Source organism: Dermacentor silvarum, chromosome 3 (assembly GCF_013339745.2).
Source record: "Dermacentor silvarum isolate Dsil-2018 chromosome 3, BIME_Dsil_1.4, whole genome shotgun sequence".
In the NCBI taxonomy this organism is placed as follows: domain Eukaryota; kingdom Metazoa; phylum Arthropoda; class Arachnida; order Ixodida; family Ixodidae; genus Dermacentor; species Dermacentor silvarum.
The window spans coordinates 50,983,606-51,006,276 of NC_051156.1; the positions used below are offsets into that span (position 1 = coordinate 50,983,606).

At 44.4% G+C, this 22,671-nt stretch overlaps 1 protein-coding gene and 1 pseudogene across 8 annotated transcripts in view; both read right to left on the bottom strand.

The window, feature by feature from the left end:
* Positions 1–22,671, bottom strand: part of LOC119444336 (venom metalloproteinase antarease-like TtrivMP_A) — a 1,295,510-nt gene that overhangs the window by 816,770 nt on the left and 456,069 nt on the right. The window lies entirely within an intron of this gene.
* LOC125943780 (uncharacterized) lies at positions 6,475–7,677 on the bottom strand (annotated as a pseudogene).

The window sequence follows — 22,671 nt, forward strand, 5'->3', positions numbered from 1 at the left end:
TTGTAATCCCGTAGCTCTCTTAATATGAGACGCTTCAATTTATTTGTGACGCGAATGTTTTACTGTAGCTGTATCCTACGCGTCTACAAAATTTGTCCAAACCGTTTCGGGGACCCTTTAAGGGTAAGTTCCGTTTGTAAATACGGGCCTAAGTGCTGAGTGCTTCGCTGTGTTGGTAGCCGTAAAGAATTTGATACGCGAGAACACAGAGAACAGCATTATATATACTGACTCCCTCAGTGTAATCAGAGCACTACACTCCAGAAATGCAGTCATGCCATTACTTGGGGAAGTAAAACGTAATATAACGAGGATCACAACACAAGGACATAACGTAAAACTCCCTTGGGTTTTGAGTCACGTAGGAATTGATGACAATGGGAGAGCAGACGTATACGCTGCAGAAGCTCGCAACAATAAGGTAGCAGCAATAAACGTGCACCATAAAGATTTATGAAGTTTGTACACAGTAAACTCTGGGACAAATGACAATCTGCACGGAGTAACCAACTAAATAACAAGCTACAAATGATAAAACCAATCGTAGGGGAATGGATGTCATGCACGCACCAAGAACGTTTTTTTTTTTTTTAAAGTAACATTATGTCGTTTGCGCATTGGACACACCTCCCCCCCCCCCCCCCCCCCCCCATCCCCCATGCACCTTCATTCCGGCAAAAGAAAACCAGCGTGGTTGTGAAAAATGCTGTAATGAACTGACCGTCAATCACATATTATTCTCGTGCACAGAACTTTAAACACCGAGGAAATATTATTTTACGCTATTTTACAACGGACACATTTCTTTTCATCCAGCATTTATTTGAGATCAAAATGCAGTTGTTGATATCACACATGCATGGGAAGCCGGCGTTATTGAAAAACTCTAAATGCCGACCATGTGCTTCGTTACATATTGTAGCACACCTCATCCACTTTCTCACGTCTGAGAAGAAGGCTTATGTCGTAATCTAACTTGGGATCCTCAGTGCCCTTACCCCTGACAAAGACTCGCGGATGGGGACCCAACCCCATAAAGAAACTATACCTTGTGTTTGGCGCATGATAGCCTTGGTTGCCTATGCGCCACGAAACTCAACACAAAAGAACACTTAGTGTATTGAAAACGCAAATGAAAGAATAGAAGTAACATGTCTATGAAAACACGGAAGAAACCCTCAATTGCGCACAGTACCATAGTCAAACACTAATCTTCTCAGATGCTTTTTATTGAGGCGTTCAATAAAGTTCTTTTTCTGCCCTATTCTAGTTACCAACACGAGAACTTGGTAGTTTATATGCTGTCTAGCATTGTTAGTTCTAATTTGCGGTGTCCGTATCATGTTTCTCCCTTGGCAATGGTGTGGTGAAGGTTTAATCGACGCAATTCTACACAATTGATTTTGTACATGGTATACTAGTTTATAAGTATTTAGCTGGGTTACGTTTAGTACTTCATGATTAAGAAACAGTTGATGAGTACGTAAGCCCGGCGGTCGTCTATGATAGTTTTCAATTTTCACAGAAACCGCTTCTGTCAAGCAGTTATGGGGTTTTACGTGCCAAAACCACGATCTGATTATGAGGCACGCCGTAGTGGGGGACTCCGGAATAATTTGGACCACCTGGACGGAATAATTTAGACGTTCTTTAACGTCCACCTAATTCTAAGTACACGGCTGTTTTCGGCATTTCGCCCCCATCGCCATGCGGCCGCCATGACCGGGATTCGATCCCGCGCCCTCGTGCTCACCAGCCCAACACCATAGCCACTGAGCAAGCACCGCGGGTCTGTCATACAGGTATTTTGGACCAATTCTAGTTGATAGTGGTACTCCATACTAAGCAGCAGTATGATAATCTGGAATGAAATAGCGCATAATACTTTTTTTAACCACAATGGCAGTAACTCAGTTTACTGAGTTAACTCAGGTAACTTTTAAACAAGTGTATTCCAACGCAGGTCTTTCTGAAACCAGGCTCCTAACAATTTCTCTACCTCTGCCTCCTCTATCTTAGTATCATTAAATAGTATTGTTATGTATTCGTTCAAAGGCCTATTAAGGCGAAAGCCTTAAATGGCTCGTTGCGCGATGCTCTTGAAAAAAACAAACGCGGCGTCTACTCGAGTGGTTGCAAAAAAAGTTGTCGCAGTTTCACCCGAAAGGCGATGCATCAATTGCGATAGCAAATTTGTAGAGAGCTATACGGAGTAATGATAGTAGCTTTATCAGCTGTATAAACTTGGACATGCAGCAGCAGCGGCAACACGCAGAACTGTTGTCGACGCCGTCGGCATTTTGCCCGCGTTCGCACAAAACTCGTGCGGCGTTAGTGACTGTCTCCGGAGCCTCTGGGGGCGGCTCGGAGGTTTTACGACATCAGAACGGGACACTCGTCGAGCTGCGTCGGAAGTCTTTACCACCTTCTCGCCTCACAACGTTTTTATATAAATACGCACTTGGTGCCGCAACTAAACGTCGCCTCCCTTCCCTACCCCGACCCCCCCACGGCCTTTCGCGCGTCGGAAGAAGGCGCGTTTGCTCTACATATATGGTGATTGTAAAGGAGAAAAGAGACGCCTACTTCTGCAGCCCTTAAGGGAGCACGCGCAGAACGCGCGTTTGTCCTCCGCCGTGGGTTCACTCCCCGTGAAAGCGCGCGTCCCTCGCGCCCTTTCACTCGCACATACAGCGTTCGGTGCGCGGCGACGATCATCTACATTGACGTCATACGGAACCTCACGGCGACGGCGACGCCGACGGCAGAATTCTGCTTTGGAGTGTCCGTATAATTGCTCTCGCAATAAAAAAAAATCACAGCCCCTTTCTTAAATAAACATGGTTGCACGGGAAGCTTTCTCGCATGCAAACTCAATCAAAATCAAAGTCCAAAGCCAACGACCACACACCGAACACAAGAAATGCTGAGCGACCAGATGCGATGCATATGTGATTTGACTGCTTGTTTAGGATTGTGTTATTTGAACGTTGACGTTGAATGAAGACACATTTCGTTAAGTTGCGCATACTCTTTATTTTTGATTATGTAGCCGTTGATTACACGCACACACTTACGCTTTAACGGACGACTCTGCACTTACAGTATTGCCTTGCGATCGCTGTGGTAGACGGTCAGAGAGAGATATAAGACGAGAACCGGCGTATTCAGCATGGTATGGCCGATGGCACGGTCAGAGACTCTGCTGTTCCCGTGCGATGCACGGGATCAGCCTTACTGGGCACGATCGCGCTCGCGCTTACGTTCGCGTACGGCAGCCTCTTCTGCCATGCGCTGCACCCGCGGCCTACCCATGGTTACGACAGCGAATTGATTGCGTGACCAGTGTAATGCAATGTAGATATATACAATTCATCTGGGTAGCGTGGCGTTGCAATTCCCATTGTTGTTATCGGTGCAACTGCAAATGTAAACTATAGTGTTCTACGATACGTATAGCGTGCGAGGTTGTTCTATTGTGTGCCCAGATGCGCAGCTATTGTTCTACTGGGTGCACAGATGCTCAGATAGTTCCATTGTGTAAGTTGGCTTTCCTGCAGTACGTTTTTGCCGCTCACAGGCGAATCATTGAGACATAGAAAGCTTTGCTTTAGAAAAAAAAGGAGGGCGCGTAAGCTTTGCCTTTAACTGCGGAACTCGATAGCATTCAAATATTCCTGACACTTTGTCAGGCTTCCCGGCAACTGCAGTTTTCTTTTGTCTGCACCTTTGCCTCGGCGCTCACTGCCGAGGACGCGAGCGCAATTTGGATGTTATTTTGTAAGGAACACAGACAGGGAGCGGTGTTCCTTAGATTTGAGGTGGAAGTCAAAGATGCAGCGTCACCTCTAAGAGCTGCATCCCTTAGTTTCCCTATCGAAGGTTGAGCGGCGATGCCAGACGTCGTCGTGGAGGCGAAGGAGACGACGGCGGACGCGCTGGCGGCGAACGGGACTGGTGACCTCGGGGCGACGGGTAACGGCTGTGCAGTGTAGGTGTGGCATGGTTGTACGGCTCAAAAGGCTGGAAGCGGCAGTAGCTATCACTGCTGTATGGCTGGTATGATTGAGCGCGCTGAAAGCGGCGGTAGCTGTCGGTGCGGCTAGCAGTGTTATCCCGGGTTAACGGCGACACACAACGGTTGTTGCAATGGCGCGTCACTTTACCGACACGGTGGTAGTGGACGCAAACTGGCCGATCACCTGCCGTCCGCCATTCAGCCGGATTACGAATGCGCGGATAAAACCGTTGTTCCTGGGGCGGTGATCTCGGGCAAGGCGGCGACCTAGGGCGAAAGTCTGAGATTGAGCAATGGCACAGACGGCGAAACCCAAGTTGCAGAGTTCCTCCCGCACATTGGACTGGACCATGGAAATGGCCAGCGCGTGAAAATCGCCGTGGCCGTTGTTGGGGAGAGCAGGAGCAATTGCTCCGATTTCCTGACGGGCGATTCGTGTAAGTTCCGCTGGCGGCGAAGACTGCAGACGGGAGTCCAGTCTGAGGTGACGACCACTGTGGAACTCCGTTGTTATCACACTGTAGCGGCTTCGGCTACACAGCCGCGCTGTACTCCATTGTCTCTTGTGGGTTTCCATGCATCTCTCACCAAATTGTTACGTTGCCGAAGTCACATATGAAGTTGTACTTCCGATATTTACAAGAAACGCAAAGATGTGCATTCAAAATGGCTGTCGACACCGATTGCATCTCGACGCGTGAAATCATCTTATGATTTTGGCGCCACTCTTGGTTGCGCCGTAACAATATATAAATATATGGAACCAACCGTAACCGACTTCTTAAAAAGAACTCCCCGAACTGACACTGCCCCAATGGCGTCTGCTAGGCTACATGATGACAAGCTGCAGACTTGTCTGCAACGATTCGTACACCGACGCACGAGGCGTCACCCCCGAGACGGTCTTTACGGGACATGGTGTATTGACGAATAGAGTTTGTGTGTGTTTTCGATTTGTCTCTTGAATACACAGCAACTTTGAATTATGTTTGTGCAGGAGTTCTCTAACGTCATCGACATTGCGTAGAAGACATCTGACATTCCAATAAAATATTTCTGTATCCATAGCGAAGGTGTGCTTAAGAGAGGAAAGCTTTGTTGGCCCACCGGGGCCTTTCTGGGCCCCATGATGTGGGATTTGTCGTTTTTGGTGTGCTTCCAAAAGCTACGCCGATCCTTCGGTGTCTGGGACGCCGATACACTTGGTGATGTATCTATCGCCTTCGCCGAGTCGCTGGATGCCCGCTGGCGGTGTACGTTTGCGGGTGTTTTGGGCTTTTCTGTGCAAGCAGAGACCCTAGATGTGCTGAAACCTGCAAGTCCGGAGGACTGCTGGCTCTTCTGGCTGGGTGGCGGAACAGCAGTAGGTGATCCCGCAGTGGGGGCGAGTGGCGCTATCACCGGTCCACTTTGCGTGGTCGCGAGAACCGTTGTGGCACTGCCCCCTGACATACCATTTCGGAGAATGGCACAGCAGGGGCGTTGCAGGGGCAAGCCCCACAAATGAGAGGCGTTTGCGTGCTTCTTCGAAACAAAACGTTTTTCTTTACTTTGAGCGCGATTATTTATTTTTCATTCTTCCATGAAGAACAGGAGCGAGAATATGCCTGGTGTTCACCGTCACAGTTTGCAAAGTGGGGTGGGTGGTTCTAGTTATCCCCAGGGTGGTCATGTGACGCGAACTTTCGACAGGTGGCACCGCCCCAGCAGCTCTGAGAGCGTGACAGATTTTTGGCACTAAAAACAGCGTCATAGGCTTGGACTGTATGGTCTGACGTTGATTTTAATGTAGCCTGTCGATGCGTTCTGCGAGCGTGCTTCTACAAAAGGCGAGTATGAAGTGTTTTGTCAGAATTTCCTTGTCATCTATTCGGATCTTAATTCGCTGCACTTTCGTGACATGTTGATCTTTACAGCCCTCTAGGAGCTCAGTCTCACTAAATTCTAGCAAGCCCTGATCTGCAACTACCCCTTGTGTACTATTCATAGAAGGATGAGTACTTCCAGAAACTTTGGTTTTCCAAAACGAGACAAGTTTTGAGAATTTTTCAAGCGGAGCTTGAAATATCGAGGAGAATCTCACCACTGGCCATTTATTGCGACTTTTTATCCAGGATTCGACTTTTTATCCGGGGTCAGGATTTGCAACAACAAAAGATATGTTTTTACGGTCTTGGGAAAACGTGGGCAAATTTCACTGGACTTAGTGACAAAGCTGAGTCATCGGTGCGCTTTTTTTGGAAGAGGGCGATCAAGGGTGTTTGGGGAATGATTAAGCCTTATAACTGGACTGCTTTCGGCAGCGGTGCCAGCCGTCCACCAATGTACTCAACAAGGGGACGCGACCGAATTAGTGTATCAACAAAACCTATACCAATGCCAGCTGTACGCAACAAATACAACCAAATGAGGTACAACCAAATGACTTATAGCCAAGGAGGATACATAAAACTGGCTGGAGTGGAAGCCGCCTATGCGCCCCTGTGGGAGAGACTGAAGCCGAGTCGAGCGCGCGGCGGCCATCTTGCCAGTGGAAAAAGGGAGCCGAGCGCTGCCGCACTCATGCGTCTTCGCGCTGCGCATGAAGTTACTCGCGTTTATAAAGCAATGAAAACAAGTAGTTGTGGTTACAAATGTTTATTGCGACTTGTAAGCAGCCAAGTGACATGTACAGAAGTAAATTCAGCAGCACAGGCATTAAGTAGCGACGCTTAAATCAGATGCACGGTAAAAAAAATGACAACTGTCCTACTGGTGATGGAAGATGATCACCCTTGAGAGAAGTGGTCTCACCTTATTCTTGATCAGTTCTCTGTTTCGTTCTTTCGTCATGTGGTGTATCCTAAGTTTTACATATTCTTCGGCAATTCACTTGCACAAATTGTAGATGTGATTTTCAAGTGGATCAAAGTCGAGGAGGTGCTGCTACAGTTTATGGAAACACTTTTTCTCAGCGGTAGCTTCCAGAACTTCCAAGATAAGCTGTTTTGCTCTTGATTTCACCGTTAAGATGATATCACGTTTAGCCTGTAGCCGCCGCAGTCCCTTTTCGACTTCTTCACAGAGGCCAATGACGTCCTGCGATGGTGAAATAAGCCCACCTCGGTTCTTCCGTTTAACTAAAGGTGCCAGCTCATCTGAGTGCATGGCAGCGAAGCACTGTTCACAGGTAGTGGTTGCACCAATTTTTCGAACAATGAATCCTGCAATGTATGGCACCACAGAACCGACAAAAGCAGAGAGGCTTTCGGGCCAGTCAATACGATATGTGTAGTTGTGGTTGTTGGGCTGTAGAGCTGATGCCCTGCGCATGTCAGTGAGCGTGCTTCTTGCATCTACCATGGCTGCAGTAGTGGTTGCATTCAATACGGAGACAATGTCTTGGGAGCAGCTTCCAGAACTGGAAGACGTAACTTCCATCTGAACCAACAGACGCTTGTATGCAGCCATGAACTGCGCAGCTGTTGGATTGTTGTTATATCCGGCTCGTCCACGTATTGACCCAAAAAAGTTTTCAGCATGATCTTAACTGAATTTGTGTGTCAACAAGTACTTCAGTTGACCCTGGCCGACAAGCTCGTCGAACATTCTTTCAGTGCTTGCCATGCATATCAAAACGCCCACAAATCCAGTTTTCTTCAGTCCCTCTGTCACTGCACGTCCTACACTCTAAAAAAAAAGGGAGTGAGAATGGAGCAACGGGCTCTGTTCCTCCTTCAGGCCAGCGAGTTCCTCCTTCGAGCAAGGTTCACGCGCTGTGCCCTCTTGCGGCAATCGTAAATGGACGAACTTTCCTCCCTTAGCGCGAGCACCCCGGGACCTGAAAATGAGTTGCGCCGTGATCCCGTGTAGCGCATTGCGATTTCATCGGCTGCGACCGATCGGTTCCATCTCGACGAGCACCATATGCGATCACTTCACCCACTGACTGTGTTTGAGTGCCTTCAATGTGCTGCATGGATACTTCATCGCGCAACGATGCGCATGCGATATCATGAACGTCGGTGGAGGAAGGTTGATCGAAAACAGGCAAGTTATTTTATTCTCGATCATTGGTAGGCGCATACGAGTTGCTCTCAGCAATAGGCTATACATTTTAGACGCAGTCCTGTTAGACAGTATTTACTGCACCGAGATGCAAGCAAGACCTTAAAATGTATTGGTAATCTAGATCTTCTTGCTCATGTAGGGGATAATGCTTAAGGATATTTCTTTTCTTTATTCTCGCGGTACATGCGGCTGTGGTGCGATTATTATTAGTGCGAAAGTGCCAATTAAGTTGCGTTAACAAAAAACAAATATGTGGAAACGCGTACGTGTAATGAAAGCGGTGCAGAAAGTGACCGATAGTATCCCGAAATCGATCGCCACTGAAATTTATGGCCGCAGTGGCTATGGTGCTTTATTTCCTTATGGTCGCGGCTTCGACTCCGGTTCCTGTGGCAGATTGCGGTGGGGGCGGAATTTGAAAGCAACTGTAGTCTCTTGTCAAGTTTTTATGCAAATTGTAACATATTATTCTACAGCTATTTAACTATGTTGTTTACGTGGTTCAAAACAAAGAAGGCCAAGTGATCTGATTTGTTTTTCATGCACCATGCTACATCATATTCGGTTTGAAAAAAACTTTGTCCACTTTTTTCAGTGTCATGCGTTACTGCATTTGAGAATGACATTTTCACAATTCAATTTTTTATTCCTTTTAGAATACATGGCTAACTGGAACAAGCACTGGACCTTCATATGTACATCATCGAAGTGGAAGTTCAGCACATCAAAAGACGCCACTTAATTGCTTCTATAACCTGCATGGCTTCTGAAAAAAAAATACAGACGCCAGAGCCAACCATAAATGACACAATTGCCGATTTTGTTGTGTTTGCTGCTTTGTTGTGATGTCTTGCAATAATTAATTGTTTCATGAATTTCCATCAATGTTGTTGAATGCCACCAATCTTGACTGCTTAAAAATTACCGAAATTGCTGGCAAAGGTGTGTGATAATAAAGCAATCTTGCCATGCTGTAATAAAGTGTGCATTTATTTACTCTTGCCTCCGTCACTATCTTAATTTAAAATTGCTTTCAAACGAAAGCAAACTTAACGTGTTGTCAGCCAAACTGGCAAGCTTTACAAGCGAGATGTTGCATGTTCAGATATCACGAGCATTAGGTGTTATGCATCAAAAATGCTTTCAAATCGTTGTTGTCCTGAATTAGTTTTTAGCTACTCCTTCATGAAATCCCCCTTTCCCACTAGTCCACATAATTATCAGCCTTACTTTGCCGTGCCAGTCCTTAAAAGCCTATACATAGTTGTGTTATACATCTACTGCTTGTAATAAATTATCAACAAGCCCAAATTGCCATTTAAGAGTCTGTCACCTTTTACTAGCTAATAACATAATAAATCTGCACAATTCAAAAGTACTGCCATCCAATGATTTTTAAAGAATCGCACTACAATGATTAAAAACGAAAGTAATGTAATTAACATATAACAAAAGTAAAAACAAATATACTATGATGAACAAAAGCACACTACCTGAGCAAGAAACTGTTTTAAGGCTCTGTGGAAGAAATAAGCAGGTGTCTGCCACAGTTTCAATAAGGCATCACAATAGTCTGATCAAATACATTATGGTTCTTCCAGAAGCAAAAAAACAAAAAAGTACACTTCTACAACATTGTATGCAAAGCCAACTAGTAATACATACAGTGGCACAGTTGATGTCTGCAAATCAATACATAGCAATTCTTTATTGTAACTTGCCTTACAAATAAAATCGACCGTGGCGACTATTATCCATCTGTAACACTCGAAGATGCAGGCAATATGGCACATAAATAGAAAGCATGCGGCACCTAAAGGGGCCATGACAAACCACAGCCTTCAACAGCGCACCACATGCATTTCTATGCGTTCCACCTCATCAACCCGGGTTCAATGTCACCAGCAGCCATAAGAAAAGATGGGTTTCGGCATGTGTGCATCAAAGCATTGTTCAGAAGTTATATCTTGACAAATAAGCAAAACAGGGGCGAAATAGCCATTTTTTCAATGTGCAGAAACGATGCGAAAGCCAGCCATTGAGCATCCTGAAGGGAAGGTGCCTGTGACATATAAATGCCAACAGAAGTATATGCCGTTAGGATCCGCTTTTAAGTGCCTTTTTGTGCCTACATGAAAGTGAACTTTGAAGAGTGCTGGTTTCTCAGTGGCTTTGGGATGCCTGAATGCCAAGTACACCATGCAATGAGGGTTGCCTTCAGGAATGTACTCTGCATATATTTGGGGAAGCAGCCGAAAGAGGCACCATTTTTGGCTTGCTGATCCCCTAAGGCTGGCTTTGCCACTACGAAATGCGTCCCTAATGGCAGGAGGTATGGCCTTTTTGTCATGAAAGCCATACTTGAAGGACAATGTTTTTCCAAGGTCCTGCTTGCGGATCACTCCGTCAGCAACTAAACCTTCCAAAACGTGGGGAAGAACACAGTCAATACCCCCTTCAAGTATGTCATGCATGGCATCAGGAGGTAATTGTTCAGTGACATCAAACTCTTCAAGGCCTTGCAATGGCGATACATTTGTAATGCCGTACAAGGGCCCATTTATAGCTGGGTCAAGTGTGAATGCTTTAAGGTGGCTCTTGTGTGCTGCACTTGTCCTCTCAATACAGTCATCCAAATTATGCAGCATCCGCAATTGTCTGTGCTGAGCTAAGCAGTAATGGCAGACTGTGCCGCTGCTAAAGCATCACTGGAGACCTGCCAAGAGGTGCATTGAGAGGTTATCTCCCGAGAATGCCACAGTCACAACATTAAAGTGCAGACTGCCAGTGCCCCCCCCCCATTCTTTTATATTAAATTTAGGTCCTGCACGAGTGCAGTAGCACTTAGGCCAGGCCATGTCGTAGCATGACACGGTACTCCACAACTAGAAGCAAGTGAATGGCACTGAGTTTTGACCGATGCCGAGGATGCAGATTCAAAATAGAAAAGTTAACTGGTAAAATTTTGTGCCGTCCAGCAGCACCACCAAGAGGGTTTACAAGCTCCAGCTCATCAGTGTACAAAAGCAGAAATATAGTGCCATGACTGGCATCCTGTGCAAGCTGACGGTACTGACTGAATGCATTGCCATCAGCAAAGTCATAGAGCACATCTTGCGATTTTGACACGGACTGTGAAATGCATTCTAGCAAGTCCTCGCATTTCAGGAAATTTGTTAACAGTTTAGAGATAGAAATATAACATGTAAAGTCTTTGTAACTGCCAGTCTGCAATGGCATCTGAGTAGCTTCAGTGTAAATAAAGTGCTCCGAAATGTATTTTTTTTCTCATGTGAGTACTTGTCAAGTCGGAAAATATATTGACAACAATATCCGCAGCATTCAGTTGGCGTGCCAGGTTTTCTATTGTGCACGGTGCCACATTTTTTCCTCTAGGAGCTTTGCAGTTTTTTTGAACATCCCTTCTATGACATCATGAATGAGGGCTTTCACAAGGGTGAAAATTTCATCTGTGGTACTCAACGGTAGCTGCAACTTTTCCATGATTCTGATGTAGAACATAGCTATCTGCTTCCCTGATTGTCGCAATGAAGTCAAAGTTCGAAGCAGTGTCATCACTGTTTGTATCTGATGAAGTTGAGGCATCAGTAACGATGCATTTTCTCCAGTTGCTTCACCACAGCCAAAGTCAGGTGTATGCTCATCGGCGCTAATGCCAGCGGCCTTTGTGTGAAAGCGATACACGTGCTTCTTGTAGGCGAAGTAACGGCGAAATGATGCCGCGCAATTCTCTATTCCACATAATACGCAGAAATACGGCTAACAACTGAGGACGTCTTCTGAAACGTTCCACTTCAGTGATATTTCGCTTCTCGCCTTCAGGCACTGAGGACGTGACGGCCGCATTTAAGCGGAAAGTAAAAACGCTTGTATAGTGCATTGGATGCACGTTTAAGAACCTCGAAAATACATTATAGAATTTCTTTCTATGCTAAACTATAATGTACGATATAGATTGTTCAATGGTTCTTATTGTCTCAACATCTATACGCATGTATGCTGGGACAGTGCCTCCTTTATTTTTAGAAAAATAGAGGAGGCGCTGGCTGGGAGTGACATCGTCGACGCAGCACCGGCAACTAGGAGAGCGCTTTTCAACTGGGTCGTACCATTCGAAAGGTAAGTAATCGTGCTTGCTAACTACACTCGCATTGTGCGTGCTCCTCGTGTGTGCACAGAGTGCGTGAGCGTAGGAAATGGTACTCCCACGACAACAGTAATACCTGTGCTGATGCTTGCTGAGTGCCGGTTGGCAGAATTTAGTTATGCAAGTTTGTTGCCTCAATGCAACATTGAAAATCTTGATAAGCGTCTTCTTCCGATGAGAAATATTACGTTCGGAAATAATCGTGATCATGTGCGCCTGTGCGTGAGCTCCCCCTTTTCTGCTGAAGTTGCATAATAGCGACCCATGTGCTCTTTCACCGATTCTTACTGCAATCCCGTTTCCTCGCTTATAAATGCTTCGACGTCGTAAATAATCTCTGCTTATGAGGTTTTCGGTTTACGAGCAGTTTATGAGAAAAAAATCACAGCTTGCTACTAGTACAGCTTACTTTTTAAGACAAGGCGTATTGACATAACTTATACGCAAGTAAACATGACGGGAAAGTTGCTTATGAAAGAAAAAAGAAATGAATTGTTATGTAAAGAAACATTTGTTTGTGATGTGCTGCTCCTGCGTGTGTTGAAAATTTTACTGAGATGAAGGGGCCCTATTATCATGTGCACTGTTGCCACCCTGCACTAGCGCAAACATTGTTTTCGTGACTATTTTTAGGTGCTCCTCGCATGTATTCACCATGTGACAGCTTTAATGGGCTACTGCTATAAGTCAACACATAACAGAGGGGACTCCTTGGCTATGGCCGCCATGGTGCAACGTGTAATCTGGATGGTCGAGTCAGGTATATATGAAGTGTATGTGTTCCAAATAGTAGGATCTCAGTATCATTCGTTGATAAGTTAGTCGACGTATTACTCAACACAGCTTACTAAATTGACTAAATATTTATGCAACTTGCTGCTTATTTGTGTTCATAGCTGTTTTGCACACATTATCACGTTCTATAAGAAAACTAGACCCAACATGTTGTGATGAGTATTTTTTTTTCAACAATCGCTTGGCTGCTATTAACATTTCATTTTTGCTAAGTACACAGTGTGTTCATTACTTTTTATTTTGGTTTCATTGTTCTGAAACTGTTTTTCATGCTGTAGCTTTTATTTCCGATTTTCATCTGTTTATGCTACACGCTCGTGCAGTATCTGCGTATGTAAGAATTCAAAGTGTAGTGGGCCAAATTTGTCACAGGTCTAAGCACACGGCGTGCTTAGCATTGTTTAACATTTACAATTATTTGTCTTGTTCCCAGAATAAATGCCACTGGCAAATGTACATTCGACGAGCTTGGAACTTCTTGAAATGATACATGAAGGCCAGTATTCACTGTGCGTAGCTACTACACCAGTGAGGTGTTTTCTAGTAAGCTTGCTATTTTATTTTATATTCATGGCAAGCTATTCCGATGCATGCAAGTAGGCATTGTAGCAGTTGCGAGTCTGTCCAGTTACATTGTTTTTCACTTTACGTCAATACAGCATAGACCGCAGAGTTAGCTGGTAAATAGTTCAGTGTATTGATACTGTCTCATTAAAGAAACACACTACTTCGCACATAGTGCTTAAATGTCTGCTTGCTCTTATGGCATTTGCTGGTTATTGCAGTGTTGCTCATCAAATGCATTTGATTTCAACATGACCACACAGAACATTCTGATTGACACTAGTGTAATTTTAATAGTGATAATCAACCAGCCAAGGCTTAATTCTACAGCTCTCAAGAATTATTTCTAATACTTTGGGTTCCTTTCCATGTGTTCTGTTTCATCCTGTGTTTCATCAGCACAGTGGGCAGTCCTTTAAAATTATTCATTCTACTTGGCGCTGTTCAGGTAGAAAATGTTAACCAGCAAGTCCAAATTATAATGCTATCGGTAAGACTTCTATTACTGGGTGGATGATTACAAAGTGCTATATGTAATTGTAAAAGTATTTTTGACAAAAATACCGGTGTCTAGAACAAGCACCATATGCACTGCAACTCTTATAGTGTTAAGTTGGGTAGGCAAGTATCTATGCTAAGTATACTTGCACATATACTTTCTACATATTAGCTAGTATTTTAGCTACATGAAAGAGCGTATGTTGTGACTGCTGAAGTCAAATTTATGATTGATGTGCCTGCCTGTTTTTGTTGTGCACTTACTGCTGTGGTGTCTTAAGCATTGTAGCCATGTGACAACTGAAGTATTGCAACAATGTGTAAGCTAGCTTGCACCTACTATTGCTACAGTATGCCAACAGATACCTATCACCATATTTGTGCATTTTCTGAGAACCAGCTGTGTTGGCTATGTGCAATTTGTAGTATCCTTATGAGATTGCCGGTCAGTTCACGTAACTTTTGATGACATAATTTACAGAGAGGGAAGGGAAACAGTACAACATGAATGCTGTTAAAAAGGGACTTTTTATTTTGATGGAAGGATTCAAAATAACAATAAAACTGGATGTGTGCTTATATCTTGCGCAAGTCCTATCAGAGGCAAGGCAGAAGTTGTAATACAAAGGCATAAAATCACGATAAACAGTATTTGCATTAAAAAAGGTGGATAAGCACAGACTAATTTTGTTCGCTTGTCATCAAGAAAGGTTGCTTTTTCATGCATTGATAACGGGGCTGGCTTACACGTATCATTTATGTGGCATGGCTCACTGATTTCTCTTGGCACTCTTTCCCCGTTTGTGAAAACAGATGAACAATCTTAATCCGACCTGAAGCCCTATCATGACAATGCACGGCCATGTTGAGCGAGCATACTGGCCTTTCGAGTGAAATGTGATGATTTATTTGGCACGTATTTAGATAACAGCCAGTCTGTCCTGTATACATTTGACCACCTGTGAAAGGAATACAGCACACTGCCACGCACACTAGACAAATTTGGTGGTATCCTTAACCAAGCAAACCTCGCTTGCCTGCTCCCCTTTCTCAATTCACTTGTGGACTGTTGTGCATAGCAGCCCACAGGTGAAGTGAGAAAGGCACCCAGGCAAGCGAGGCTTGCTTAGTTAGAGATACCACCAAATTTGTCTTGTGTCCGTCAGTGCTAGTGTGGTCTATTCCTTTGATCATCTGTATATTTGGTCGAATGTACATGGGGCAGACTGGCCGGCTGGTGCCTCAACATGCATCCAGGAGAACACGTTAATCATCACATTTCACTCGAAAGGCCAGTATGCTCGCTCGACATGGCCGTGCATTGTCATGATAGGGCTTGAGGTCGGATTAAGATTGTTCATCGGTTTTCACAAACGGGGAAAGAGTGCCAAGAGAAATCAGTGAGGCATACCACACAAACGAGACATGTGAGCCAGCCCCGTTATCAATGCATGAAAAAGCACCCTTTCTTGATGACAAGGGAACGAAATTAGTCTGTGCTTATCCACCTTTTTTAATGCAAATACTGTTTATCGTGATTTTATGCCTTTGTATTACAACTTCCGCCTTCCCTCTGATAGGACTTGCGCAAGATATAAGCACACATCCAGTTTTATTGTTATTTTGAATCCTTCCATCAAAATAAAAAGTCCCTTTTTAACAGCATTCATGTTGTACTGTTTCCCTTCCCTCTCTGTAAATTATGTCATCAAAAGTTACGTGAACTGACCGGCAATCTCATAAGGATACTACAAATTGCACATAGCCAACACAGCTGGTTCTCAGAAAATGCACAAATATGGTGATAGGTATCTGTTGGAATACTGTAGCAATAGTAGGTGCAAGCTAGCTTACACATTGTTGCAATACTTCAGTTGTCACATGGCTACAATGCTAAGACACCACAGCAGTAAGTGCACAACAAAAACAGGCAGGCACATCAATCATAAATTTGACTTCAGCAGTCACAACATACGCTCTTTCATGTAGCTAAAATACTAGCTAATATGTAGAAAGTATATGTGCAAGTATACTTGGCATAGATACTTGCCTACCCAACTTAACACTATAAGAGTTGCAGTGCATATGGTGCTTGTTCTAGACACCGGTATTTTTGTCAAAAATACTTTTACAATTACATATAGCACTTTGTATTCATCCACCCAGTAATAGAAGTCTTACCGATAGCATTATAATTTGGACTTGCTGGTTAACATTTTCTACCTGAACAGCGCCAAGTAGAATGAATAATTTTAAAGGACTGCCCACTGTGCTGATGAAACACAGGATGAAACAGAACACATGGAAAGGAACCCAAAGTATTAGAAATAATTCTTGAGAGCTGTAGAATTAAGCCTTGGCTGGTTGATTATCACTATTAAAATTACACTAGTGTCAATCAGAATGTTCTGTGTGGTCATGTTGAAATCAAATGCATTTGATGAGCAACACTGCAATAACCAGCAAATGCCATAAGAGCAAGCAGACATTTAAGCACTATGTGCGAAGTAGTGTGTTTCTTTAATGAGACAGTATCAATACACTGAACTATTTACCAGCTAACTCTGCGGTCTATGCTGTATTGACGTAAAGTGAAAAACAATGTAACTGGACAGACTCGCAACTGCTACAATGCCTACTTGCATGCATCGGAATAGCTTGCCATGAATATAAAATAAAATAGCAAGCTTACTAGAAAACACCTCACTGGTGTAGTAGCTACGCACAGTGAATACTGGCCTTCATGTATCATTTCAAGAAGTTCCAAGCTCGTCGAATGTACATTTGCCAGTGGCATTTATTCTGGGAACAAGACAAATAATTGTAAATGTTAAACAATGCTAAGCACGCCGTGTGCTTAGACCTGTGACAAATTTGGCCCACTACACTTTGAATTCTTACATACGCAGATACTGCACGAGCGTGTAGCTAAACAGATGAAAATCGGAAATAAAAGCTACAGCATGAAAAACAGTTTCAGAACAATGAAACCAAAATAAAAAGTAATGAACACACCGTGTACTTAGCAAAAATGTAATGTTAATCGCAGCCAAGTGATTGTTGAAAGAAAAAATACTCATCACAACATGTTGGGTCTAGTTTTCTTATAGAACATGATAATGTGCGCAAAACAGCTATGAACACAAATAAGCAGCTAGTTGCATAAATATTTAGTCAATTTAGTAAGCTGAGTTGAGTAATATGTCGACTAACTTATCGACGAATGATACCGAGATCCTATTTGGAACACGTACACTTCATACATACCTGACTCGACCATCCAGATTACACGTTGCACCACGGCAGCCATAGCCAAGGAGTCCCCTCCGTTATGTGGTCACAGCCTCACCACTATAAAATAAGTTGTGTTAACTTATAGCAGTAGCCCATTAAAGCTGTCACATGGTGAACACATGCGAGGAGCACCTAAAAATAGTCATGAAAACAATGTTTGCACTAGTGCAGGGTGGCAACAGTGCACATGATAATAGGGCCCCTTCATCCCAGTAAAATTTTCAACACACGCAGGAGCAGCACATTACAAACAAATGTTTCTTTACACAACAATTCATTTCTTTTTTCTTTCATAAGCAACTTTCCTGTCATGTTTAGTTGCGTATAAGTTATGTCAACAAACCTTGTCTTAAAAAGTAAGCTGTACTAGTAGCAAGCTGTGATTTTTTTCTCATAAGCTGCTCGTAAACCGAAAACCTCATAAGCAGATTATTTACGACGTCGAAGCATTTATAAGCGAGGAAACGGGATTGCAGTAAGAATCGGTGAAACACATGGGTCGCTATTATGCAACTTCAGCAGAAAAGCACAGGTGCACATGATGATCATGATTATTTCCGAACGTAATATTTCTCATCGGAAGAAGACGCTTATCAAGATTTTCAATTTCGCATTGAGGCAATAAACTCGCATAACTGAATTCTGCCAACCGGCGCTCAGCAAGCATCAGCACAGGTATTACTGTTGTCGTGGGAGTACCATTTCCTACGTTCAAGCATTCTGTGCACACATGGGGAGCACGCACAATACGCGTGTAGTTAGCAAGCACGATTACTTACCTTTCAAACGGTACGACGCGGTCTAAAAGCGCTCTCCAAGTTGCCGGTGCTGCATCGACGATGTTAGTCCCAGCCAGCGCCTCCTCTATTTTTCTAAAAATAAAGGAGACGCTGTCGCAGCATACATGCCGCTGCGTAGTGGACGAGCTCAGGCACGCTAATAATTCGCATGTTTTCTTTGCGCCATGCACCCAACTTTCCGCAACCATGACACAAAGGCAACGCACTACCCGGCACGAAAATCGTTGGTCCACATTTGCCTGGCGCGCCACGCATAAGGCGAGTTTGCAGCAAGACACAAGCTATCTTCTCGCACTATTATTGAAGCTAACTACGTCACATTTCATTACCGCAAACACAAAAACACACGATCAAACGCTCGCACATCCAACAAGCACGTTGTAGACGGAGGGATGACAACGGCGCCACCTGCACACTAGTGAGGCTGTGGTGGCCTCCGTGATACATGATTAACTAGCCGTGTTGCGCCCAACTATGTTGCGAGACAAAACGGTTAATTCTGTAATGCATTTTCGAGGTCTTTAAACGTGCATTCAATGCACTGTACGAGCGTTTTTACTTTCTGCCTAAAAGCGGCGGTCACGTCCTCGAGCCCAGCGGTAGGGTGGCTAGCGTCGCAACGCCGTAGCCGCGGGACTACGTTAAAACCCTGTAATTAAACCGTTCAAAATTCTGCATCTTTATATTAAAAGGTCTGTGTGCATTGCGTGCACCTGTAATACCACCTAATACGTTTAGCTTTGTCTTACCAGCAATTGTTTAACTTGGCAGAAAACTGATTTGCATTCCGGCACAATTGGGGGGTCGCATTTCGTGACTATATAAGATCGTACGCAGGTACACAAAGCATGTAAAAAAAAAGAAAGGTGAACCGTGTCGTTATATGCGAATGTGTGCGAGTTGATTCTGTCAGTGCTCTATGAATTGTTGTGTCAATGAATCTGTTTGATTACGTGTGTGTAAAATGTCGATGTATGCTTGTTAATGTAACCATGTCTATTATATAAAGCGGACAGTGTGACTATGTGCGTGTGTTGTTGATTGTCAAGTGCTCTATGAATTGAATGCGTATGTGTACATTTGAATACTGCTCTAGGTGAATGACCAGTGTAAGCTCTATTAATTAGGTGTTATTAATTAAGTGTATATTATAATGTCTGAGATTTAATAGAGTGTTATATTAGAAATGTGTGTCATAATATTATAATAATACGTTCACACAGGTTTCGCGCGTGGGAAAAATCTTTTTGTACATACAATTTTTTTTTATCTTTTATTGCATGTAGCCTCCGAGACCATTGCTCAGTGCGTGCGAATCTCGAAGCCTTGTATTGGCGCCCCTAGCAGCCTATAGTCGTGTTGCTGGCTTCATTTGCCTGGAGTCGGCCATGTTGGTTTTGGAAAGGGAGTAACAGTTGCTCCCAGCCATGAGGGAGGAAAGTTCCTCCATTTAAAGACGAACATAGGGGACATAGCCGTTCCTCCTTTAAAGGAGCAAGGGTCACTCCTTTTTTTTTTTTAGAGTGTACTGGATCTCTCAGCCTGTTTATGTACGCTACAGTCTCAGAAAAAAACGGCTTCCAGCATGCTTTGTTCTGCTTCCGAAGGGGCGCTTTGTAGGACCTTGCCAGCGGGTTCCTGGAGTTTAGGATGTCAAACAAGCGCTCGAAAGTTCTAATGAACTTTGATGTTACGCTGGCACCCTTGAAGTGTGGCAGCTTGAGCTCTTGTTCGCAGAAGTACAAAGCATCAGAAACTGAGGCACTTAGTGCTTGTACAGCATATCGCACCTTCATTTTTTACTTTTCCCACTGAACGTAGACCTTCGCTAGCTTGTTGCCAAGCCGCAACCCTTCTTCACGTTGAAGTGCCTCCAATGCCACTACGTAAGCCCATTTGACATGCTTTCCTTCAATGTCACCGAGATGGCTCACTGTTGCCAACAAATTGCGCATAAGCTTAATCATATGGCAGGCATCTAAAATAATGTGAACATGTTTAGCGTTATCAGCTGGGCTGGCAAAGCTTGTAATAAAATGAGAGTTCGGTTGAAGCTGAGCACCTAAACATCTAGCCATTGTAAAGTTTGACGAGGCACCATCAAACGTAAGAGAGACAACTTCAACTCGCACTGACGCAAGTTTCTCAATACATTGTTTGGTCAGCTCTGCCCTCTCTGCGCCAGTGGGTGAGTCAGTTAAGAAGTATGCAACTGGCATTTTGAGTATGATGTTTACACCAACAACCGTGAACACACACGCATTTTTGGCTTCCGGGAGGCTGTCATCATCTAGCCCCGTCCCAATGTCAACATAACCGATTACTTTCTCGCCAAAAATGTTCTACGTGTTTTCTTATGGCCATGTCATCCACGACCAAAGAGCAGTAGAGTGGTTCACTCCGTGATTGTGCAAACTGTTTGAGGACAGAAAATGCTTCAGCCGTGAAGGCAGGAGCTCCGTCGATTGATCGATACCAATCCCGAAGTGTGCGCTGTGACGGAAGGGCACTATTGAATTTAGACCGAACATACTCATAAGCGGCTAGAGAATAAAAATGTAATGTCAATGCGAACGCACGCAGTTCTGGTGGGTACTTTCCTTTCTGTTCGTTGCTAGCCCTGCAGAGAAGCTGCTGAATGTCACTTGAAAACGCAGATGTAAACACAATCGAGCCTTCTTCTGAGAGGAGTTTTCGTTCCCTGACTTCTTTGATGATTTCTTGTGCAGTCTCGTTTCTCTTCGAAAGCCTTCGCTTCGTTTGCTGCAGAGTCTTGATTTTCTTCAAGTGTGTTATCTCTTCTTCAGTGGCAGTGACTTTGTCCTTGTACCACTGTTTGGTTGGCGAAGACGCAGGTGGTTCTTCAACCTCAGGCACTTCGCGGAAGGGTGCACAATTATAGGATGTCATGTCTTCATGCTTTATATATTTTTATTGAGTTAATTTTTTTTGTTGAGTTTCAAGTTAGAAGAGAAAGACGTAATTAACCAAATGTCCATGATTTGCTAAGACAAACTTAGCGCTGGCACTTCTGAATACCTAAAGTTCTTGCTTTACGAAGCAAATTACAGGCTCAGAGCTGTCGCACGTGAGCAGTGGGGACAGGACACATATATTTCCTATCTACTGGCAGGCAGAGCATCAACTGCGTCTTAACTTTCACTCGACTGTTACGCAATCGCGATAACTTCCATTCAACAGTTTACGATGCAGAAAAACGGCACTCGCTGTCCACGTTCACGAGCACACGCGAGAAAGATATAAAACACTGAAGACAACAACGACATTTCCTTTCAAATGTCCGACAAGTGAATTTGTCTATTTTCAGCTTCTGCAGCTCGCTGCAGCATAACAAATCTCGCGCGAGAAAGATAAGCGTGCGTATCATGGTGTTATACTTTGTATTAGTACTCACGGGCTTCTGTAGATGCTGTGGAAACGGGGGAAACACGGAAGGCACACTTGCCGCCCGCAATCTGGTCGTTTGCCCGGTGCGGTCAAAGCACTCTAGCGCGAAGTGCACGGAGCATAGGCGATCTCCATCTTTCGCATTCCTCTTTTCACGGCCAACGGCCCACTCCCCCAGACTCCGCACTTCGGGATCTTTAGGAAACCTGTAAAAAAATTGGGGATAGTATATTTTTGCACGTTCACATCGCGTCAGTTAGCAACTCTCAGTAGCGCGCGCGGAATGGCTCAGTCGAAGACGTTTTCGTGTACTTACAGGTAGAATGTGAGGCCACAACCTTCGGCCTGTTGGCACATCCGTAAGCGACGCAAGAGGCAACCATTTGTCAAACCATAGGTGTTTACACGCCCACACAGTGAAGTAACAACGCGCGAATGCAGCAGCGTGCGACGGCGCGTGTAGCTAGTTGGCGCGTGCTTTTGCCAATGGCAAGATGGCGATGGCCGGCTTCACTCGAAGAGCGCCCCCTCCACTCCAGCAGATTCTATGTATCCTCCTTGGGTATAACGACGGTTGCTTGTCTCACACAATATTTCCCTTAGCTGCTGGAGGATCAGGTATTCAGAAGTGAGAAGACAGCTATGATTCAAAGTGAGAAAAAAATATCACCGCCCCTCCCACTCCGTGAAAATGGTCGAACATCAAAGCTCTGTTAGTTATACCGAGTGTTACACCATGCGAGCCAAACTTCAATAGCCTTGAGTTACATAATGCTGTGCTCGAACCAGAGCTTGTCGAGGACCTTGCAACTGTGACCAAAGTCTCGATCGAGAGATTCTCGTTTGAAGCGAGCAGTGGCTCCACCGTTCAGGATGGCTGCTTTTCTACGTTGACGCCGTTCCAGAGCTTCTCGTTCGCGGAGCGCGGATTCTTTATATCGAAGCCATCGATGTGTTTCCGCATCTAGGGCGCGCACTTCTGAGAAACCACTAACGAGACATTAGAAAGTGACCACTTCATGCTCGACATTGCCGTACACGTGGAAAATTTCCTAAGAAGAAAGATACGCTCCACC